The sequence below is a fragment of the Hyperoodon ampullatus genome (genome assembly GCF_949752795.1).
Source record: "Hyperoodon ampullatus genome assembly, chromosome: 7".
In the NCBI taxonomy this organism is placed as follows: Eukaryota; Metazoa; Chordata; class Mammalia; order Artiodactyla; family Ziphiidae; genus Hyperoodon; species Hyperoodon ampullatus.
Window position 1 is genome coordinate 79,202,849 of NC_136920.1, and position 8,130 is coordinate 79,210,978.

The 8,130-nt window shown below is 44.7% G+C and overlaps 1 pseudogene across 1 annotated transcript in view; it reads right to left on the minus strand.

The window, feature by feature from the left end:
* LOC307055630 (centrosomal protein of 78 kDa-like) overlaps positions 1 to 7,469 on the minus strand; it is a 324,466-nt pseudogene extending 316,997 nt beyond the window's left edge. The window contains exons 1-3 of the transcript in view: positions 7,389 to 7,469; positions 6,803 to 7,181; positions 3,507 to 3,679 (exon numbers count right to left, since the gene is read on the minus strand). The product of the transcript in view is annotated as a centrosomal protein of 78 kDa-like (transcript). The remainder of the gene's footprint in view (positions 1 to 3,506; positions 3,680 to 6,802; positions 7,182 to 7,388) is intronic.
* Positions 7,470 to 8,130: the final 661 nt, after the last annotated feature.

Consider the following 8,130-nt stretch of genomic DNA (forward strand, 5'->3'; position numbering starts at 1 on the left):
CACATATATACAATGGAATATTACTCAGCCATAAAAAGAAACGAAACTGAGCTATTTGTAATGAGGTGGATAGACCTAGAGTCTGTCATACAGAGTGAAGTAAGTCAGAAAGAGAAAGAAAAATACCGTATGCTAACACATATATATGGAATTTAAGAAAAAAAAATGTCATGAAGAACCTAGGGGTAAAACAGGAATAAAGACACAGACCTACTTGAGAATGGACTTGAGGATATGGGGAGGGGGAAGGGTAAGCTGTGACAAAGCGAAAGAGAGGCATGGACATATATACACTACCAAACGTAATGTAGATAGATAGTGGGAAGCAGCCACATAGCACAGGGATATCAGCTCGGTGCTTTGTGACCGCCTGGAGGGGTGGGATGGGGAGGGTGGGAGGGAGGGAGACGCAAGAGGGAAGGGATGGGGGAACAGATGTATATGTATGACTGATTCACTTTGTTATAAAGCAGACACTAATTAAAAAAATAAATTAAATAAATAAAATAAAATAAAATTTAAAAAGGCAAAAAAAAAAACAGTCTGGAAGAAAATGTAGTTTTTCAGAGGAAAATACATCAGTAAAGGGACTGATGAATAATCAGAAAGTCAACATATCTAAGCTGTGAATAATAGACATTAGAATTTAAAAAAATAAATCACATACACATACACAACTAAAACTGACCCATCAAAAATTTCATCTTCTCACCACCCTTAAGCCAAAACTAGGGCAACAGTAATACAATTCTCCCATCAAGCTTTACTGCCACTGCAATGTTGTTCAATAGGACATTTCCAAACATGTAAAAACTGACCTGGCCACAACCCCATAAAAGTCTACAGATCATAAAGAAGTGTGCTGGGATTATATAACCACACAAAAAACAAGTCACTAGGACATCATTTTGACAACAAGCAGCAAACCCTGCAGCACAGGAAAACCCTAACAGGAGAACGAGGTGCACACCCCTCTCTCTGGGAATGCAAGGCCAGGACTGACACCCAAGATGCTCTTCTCTCAACCTCAGCAGTGGTGCCATTCACAGAGCAACTATGCAGTCTCCCAAGACCACTGGGAAGGAGAATCTGATACTGACAGTATTAGCTTGCCACGAGGCCATAAGCGAGGGAATGTCTGTGGCCTTGGTGAGAGAGCAGAGGTTTGGGAGATGTTGCTTTATATTGGCTTTCAGATCAGGAATTTGTACATATAGCCCGCAAACAACGTTTCTTGAAAACATGTGAACATTCTTGAGTATGACAGCTCCAGGTGAGGGGTCAGAAATGGCAATCAAGTTCGTTTCACTGGGTAACAGCTGATTTGCGGACTGGAAAACAGGCTTCCTTGTTTACAGACATCACCACAAGGCTGCCAGTTGTGCGCCAAATCCACACAACTACACAGTTGCATTGGGAGAGCGACCAAACATGTTTTACATGGATTTATTTCAGAGAGGGAAATGCTTCATGTAAGGCTCTGTCAGTTTAAAAAGCAAGAAGAATGACCATCCACCTTTCCCAATTCAAGCCCTATATATCATAAATGTGATAGCTACACACCAGCAACTGCTTACATGTATCACAAGCTTTGATGAATGGAAAGCCCCTAAAAAGATATCAACAAAACGAAGTTAGATCTTCATGTAAATACATCACCAGTTAAACCCAGTTAATACAACTATTTAGTATTATGTACAGTATCCATACAGAATAGTGTATAAAAATAAATAAGCTCAAAAGAAAGGACCTGGAAGGCTCTGCTATGGAGAAAACTGAACAGCATTAAGCCGACTGGCTTGGTAATAACTCTCTGAACGGCTGAGAGCCCCCTTCAGTTCCTATGTTCAGGATGGTTGAGATTTCAGTCTCACTTCTTTAAATGGTGATATTAATTGTTCTCTAATTTACCACTCTGTGTAACGAGGATGGACCTGAGATTAAGTGTCTCAGGAAGAAGATAGGAAACCACAGAGTTGTTAAACTCAAGTGCAAACACTGGGGATTCAACACTATAGTTTAGGCAACAGCAATTCACATCACCGTTTGGTCATATTCTTTCTACAAAGCAAAAGCTGCACTCACATGTATGAAAAGACAAATATTAACTGCCATCTGTATCAATATGGTAATGTGCTTCAATCACATATGTTTTCATGAAAGTTTAAACATCAAATCACCTTTAAGATCTTGACCATGTGATCTGTTCCCTGCTATGTCAGATTATACCCTGTGAAGTTTACTGTCTTAACAGTGATAGAGTTCTTTATACCTTGACAAGTAACTAAAAGGAAAAAAACACACACACACACAATAAGATGAAGAGCCTATACATTTGTCAATCTTGACTTATTTGCTTTTCTTGAGTCAATTGGAGGTTTATAGCCACATTCTTAAAATCATTAACTACAATCTTCCCAAACAGGTAATTGATGAACTGATGCATCCTAAAACTCATCAGTAACAAAGTGTTATTCCAGTTTACAGCAACAGTTTAATTCTATTTAGGTACTAAAACTGAATACACTGAATACTGCAAACTTTATTCCCAACCACTCAGTAAAGTACTACATACTTTTGAGACAAAGGAAAAAAAAAGAAAAACCTAAAAAGCATAAGACTCCTCCGATTTTCATTTCCAATGATACGTGCCAATCTTGATGATCAATCAGTGATTTAAATGTCAACTATAAACCCAGTATTTTATTAGCTGCTATGCAGTATACTAGAGCAATAGAAGAGAGAGGACCTCAAACTCTCTGTTCCCTCAGATTGAAAGGCAGGCTTCCTGACCCCTCCAGACCACTACTGGACACATGGAAGGCACACTAACCTTTCAGGACCCTAATCAAGAGTCACCTGCTTTGTGATTACTGCCATGACACACCCTCACCAACACCACTGAGTTTGCTGCTCCTACGGGACGTTACATATATTTCTTATTTTAACACATACCACAGTGCATCATAATTATGATTGCACATAGATGTTCTAACAATTGAAGGAGAATGATGACTTTTTTGCTCTTCATCTTGCTATTTCCCTTCCCATAATATTTCTTGAAGAGAAACCATAAAAATATAAACAGAGAAAACAGAAAATATACAAAACATGTAGTTTGTGGCTTAACACAAACTTAAGTAAGATTAATTCTGACAGTATCCAGCATGACAAACTTCCATGGTACAAATGAGAATGGACCAAGGTTTGAGCAGGTACAGGAGACAATCCAGGCCTGAATACTACCAACAAAAGGTAGACAGGAAAAGGTAGACAGACATGGTGTGTGGGAAATCACGAGACCAGTCTGATGGCAAGAGACTTAAACAAGACTGAAACCCACTTTCTAAACCTCCATCCCCAACTGGACAATTCACAAGACACAGGTGCACCAAAGAAGCCAATTATTCAATCCCTTTAACGGGGAGGAACAGTTTAAACTTTTACTGGTTTAGTTAGCCCCAAAACCAACTATCAAATGTTGGCAGGACACAATGAAGGCTCACATTTGTTAACATAGTTACGTCTCTCTCTCACACAACTAGCCCACTTAGCTCCATGTTCCTTAGCGCACCCGACGCACTTACACAGCATTTATGAGCTTTACACAACTGAAAGGTCACATCTTTATTTCTTATCGCAGGAACACGACTTCTGTAAACTCTTTTTCTGTCACAACCTAAAGCAAAATTATTGTAAAATGAGTGATTTAAACCATACATTTTATCATCATTAAAAAGTATCTAAATAAAAACAAAAGCATCTGCTCTGGGCTAAGGATTAGAAACAACTCCTGCCCTTAAAGCCTTCATTAAGGAGGAAGATGTATAAACTTAAAAGTTCAATCACATGAGATAAATAAATGTAACCTTTATGCACAGAGGTTCCTATGGAGGCAAAAAGTTATATCTAAGTGACGGCTTCATGATAACCCTGAAGTACAGTCTGGAAAGATGAGGCTATGCAGAGGTGGAGTAGGAGGTGCATTAGCTGCAGAGGGAACATGTGTGAAAAGACACTCAAGCCTGACTCCTGCTGGGCACTGTAAATACTGCAGGTGGGGATGACTAAAGGCCAGGGGTCCAAGTGTGAGAAGAGACAGAAATGAAAATAGAGATGTTGGTCCAAGCAAGCCTGGGAGAGAGCATGGCTTGTATCCCACAGGTGGTGAGACCTGGGGCTACCACTGGCTGAGTAAGGATGCCTCTGCTGATTAGAAAAAGGCTCCCCGCTGCTGAAGGACCGACTAGATAAAGGGAGTGATCACAAAAAGCTCCCCTTCCTAAGGGCAAAGAGCCCTATAAGGCTTGGCCGAGCACAGTTCATACTACACGCCTCCGTGCAGTGCACACGCTGGGCGGCTAGTATGCACTAACTCTGTGTGGGCAAGCCATTAGCAGCATTATTTTAAGCACATCTTTTTCTGTTAGAAGATCACTTAACCCGAGTAGGCAGATGAACTTAGAGGAACTGAACCCAGGGGCCGTGAAACCACCCAGGAGTTTCTGCCATAGTCTGGGCAAAATGTAATATGGATGAAGAAGCAAATTTAGGAGGAGGCCAAAATTTACAAGATAGACCCACTGGATGCAAGACATAAAGAAAGCTCAGTGAAGGAACTCTGAAGAGAATGGGCTCTACAATAAATTTTTCTTACATTCAATGTCAAATATCAGGCAAAATTAAGTACAGTGGCCTTTAAGGTCCCTTCCAGCTCTAATTTCTTTTGATTTCTAACTTATTACTCTGGTTAAGTAAAGTCCCTTCAGAGGTACAGAACAGTTCTTATACCTGAATGGGACGCAAAGAATAATCTGACTTCTCTTCACCAGGGGAGGAGTTGAACTATCCTTGCAGAAGAGATAACACATGGTGTGAACCCCAGATCCTAGAAAAGGGCCAGGCACACGATAAGTATTCAGCTTTTCAAAATCAAATGAACAATCATTTCCTGTCCTAGATCTTTACACCCTTCCTCTGCTGGCTACTTTCTCACAGCTTATAAACATCCTCAAATATACCCACTTAAAAATCTCTCAGACCTATGATTCTTTGGATCTTCTTGTGGATAACCTAAGTCTCTACCATGCCTTCAAACACCTGGCCTCCCAAAAAGCCCAGATCTGTACCTTGGGTCCAGACCCGTCTACCAGGCCCCTCTAAAGCACTGAAGATGAAGTAAGATCCTCTCCCCACCCCCAATCCCTTCCCACTGTGCTCTGTATCTCTCAAAAAGATGCAGCTGTAAACTGTCACCCACGCTTGCTGCCCTCCCTTTTCTAACTGGTCACCAGGCCCCACCCATTCTCTCTCAGATCTGCAAAACCCAGTCCCACCTTTCATAACTTCAGTGGGACCCTCAGATTACAATTCACCCTGCACCAAATCAACTGCCTCCCACATGGAGGTCCGAGTGAGCCTCTAAACCACAAGTTCATCTCACTGTTCTTTGGTGTTTCCCACAGCCTTCAGGATAAACATCCAAACTTCTGACAGGACAAACAAGGCCCCCTTCTCTTGGGCCCCACTACGTTTCCAGTATCAAATCTCATTTCTTTCCCAAACCCTGAGTTGCAGTCCTGTACAGTAGTTTTGCCATATTTTCTTATATTTCTCAAACTTCAACACACACTGCTCTCTCCTGCCACCCCAGGAGCTTCTACATATCCTTAGAAAGGATGGCACCTCCTCCAAAAATCCTACCCTGAACTTTCCCTTCCAAGATTCTGTGCTCTGCAAAGGGGAAAGATCGGGGGGAAGGATACATTAGGACTTTGGCATTAACATATACACACGACTCTATATCAAATAGATCATCAACAAGGACCTACTGCACAGCACAGGGAACTCTACTCCATAGCCTGGAACAAACTGTACGGGAGAAGAATCTGAAAAGCAATGGATATATGTATAACGGAATCACTTTACTGTACGCCTGAAACTAACACAATATTGTAAATCAACTATCCTCCAATATAAAATAAAAATTAAATCAAAGAAAAAAGAGATTCTGTGCTCTATAGCACCAGAACTCACTTCTTCCAGAGCACTGACTACTGTGCTTGTGTTTACTTGCTGCCCAGCAGAAGGGAAGATTACCTAGGGCAGAAGCATCGTCTCCAGCAGCCCTTGGTTCTGACAATTCATTCAAGGGCCAGGATACTTTGCACACATAACCTGCTTAATTAATTCTAAGAACCCACAGAAAGAGTGGTTATTAATGTCATTTGACAAGTGCGGGGATTGTAGTGCAAAAGAAACCTGCCCAGGCCACAGACAGCATAAGCCCTGGAATTCAAACCCTAGGCTGCCTTCACACCAGTGCTCTTTCCACTATATGATACGACTACTGAAAAACAGATTTTTTTTTTTCCTGAGCCCTGTTTTAATGGAAAGGAAATGAAGCTGGGATATATCCATTTCCTAATCGCTTTGGTGTGTACCAGGCAAAGTCATTCAACAGACCAGGTAACATCTGTGCAACAATTAACGATGCTCCAAACTGTGCTAAGTGTTCTACCTTGTAGAGTCTAGAAGCATTAACACAGTGCATCCTTGTAACCGCCACAGAGACTGGGTCCTGTTAAGCCCACGCTACAGATGAGAACACTGAGACCTTGAAGCCTTAAGGCACTCGGCCGGGGTCACCGAGCTGGCAGGAGTCCTAGGCCGCACGCCCCGTCTAGTGCACGCACACCCGGTCACTGGGCACTGGTTCTAGTGCCCACCCTCCACCTTGCACCATTTAAAACCCCGCTTCTCAGCGCCCACACGAGGGGCCCTGGAAGCGGGAAGTACAAACCTGTCTCGACAAGCCGTGGCTGGAAGAAGCTCTGGATACAGATCAGGGGCAGCGGGTGCTCAGGAGCGGTCGGCCTTAAGTCCAGCAGGCCCTCCTGTAGGGAAGCGCGCACGGAGGGCAGAGGCACCGAGTCCTACAGCGCGCACAGGTCCTCAGAGCGCGGAAAGATACCGGCCACGCTGTCCCGGCGCAGCTTCACCAAGTGATCATGGCCCGAGCGCGGCCTCGGGGACGCTGGCTGCGGACACGATGCCCACACCCGCCTGGGGGCTCCGGCTCGCCTCCCAGCCCCTCGGGCGCCCACCGCCCGGCGGCTGCGGCCCCGCACCGTGCGCAGGACCGGCGTCGCAGCCAGAAGACGTAGGGCCACGGGCCCCAGCTACGCCAACCCCCCCATGCCGCGCTCCAGAGACCCCGCAGGGCCTGGTGTTGGCGCACGCATCTACGCCCTCCACGCCGCGGGGCTGCCGTTTAAGTCAGCGGGCGGGACCGTGGGGGCGGGGCTCGAGGACGTCAGCACGCTCGCCGTGCGTCACGTCCGCATGCAGCCCTGTCTCCCATGGTGACGCGGCCTGAAGAGTAGGGCCTTGAGCTCTGAGACTAAGGCAGCGCGAAACGTTGGAGGTGTGGAGACTTTGGGGTTTCCAAAACGCGTTTGCTGACTCATCCAAACAAAAGTGAGACCTGGTTGTATCAACGCATTTGAAAAGTAAACTCCCGTAAGTGTCTGTGCTCCCCCCGCCCAGGAGAGAGCGTGTATTCCGTGAGGGACACACGAAAGGCTGAGTGAACGTCTGCCTGTGGTCCCTTACCTGGTGCACGGGTGTGTGAATTTATGCGGAGAGCTCTTAATTTCTGTAGTTTCTGCTAACTTGACACGGTAGTTGGCATATGGTGACGTGTTCCATGCATTCAAGACATGATCGTGGTTACTAATAATCACTTTGTTTTGTACTGACAACTCCACAGAGAATTTACTACTGAATATCCACTTTACAGAAGAGAAACTGAGGCGTAGGGAGTGAAGTGACCGAGTAAGAGTAAGGACTCAGACAATTGGTGTTAGTAAATGAACCCTGCAAGGAGGCCGTTAGCCTGCGGTGGCTCTAGTGATGCGGCCGCCTACGTAAAGCAACCAAAATCTAAGCCTGTCAATGCCTCAGGGTGACGCACACCGCTGAGGACAACCAGTCACAAACCACCAACTAGGCTTTAAAGCGATAGCAAGTCAGTCACTTCCTTGCTTTGCTTCTGCCCTTTGAAACTAAAAATCTCTGCATCTCCTGTGGCTGGAGCGCTCCTCACCACTTCCGCTTTGGCGGTGCCTG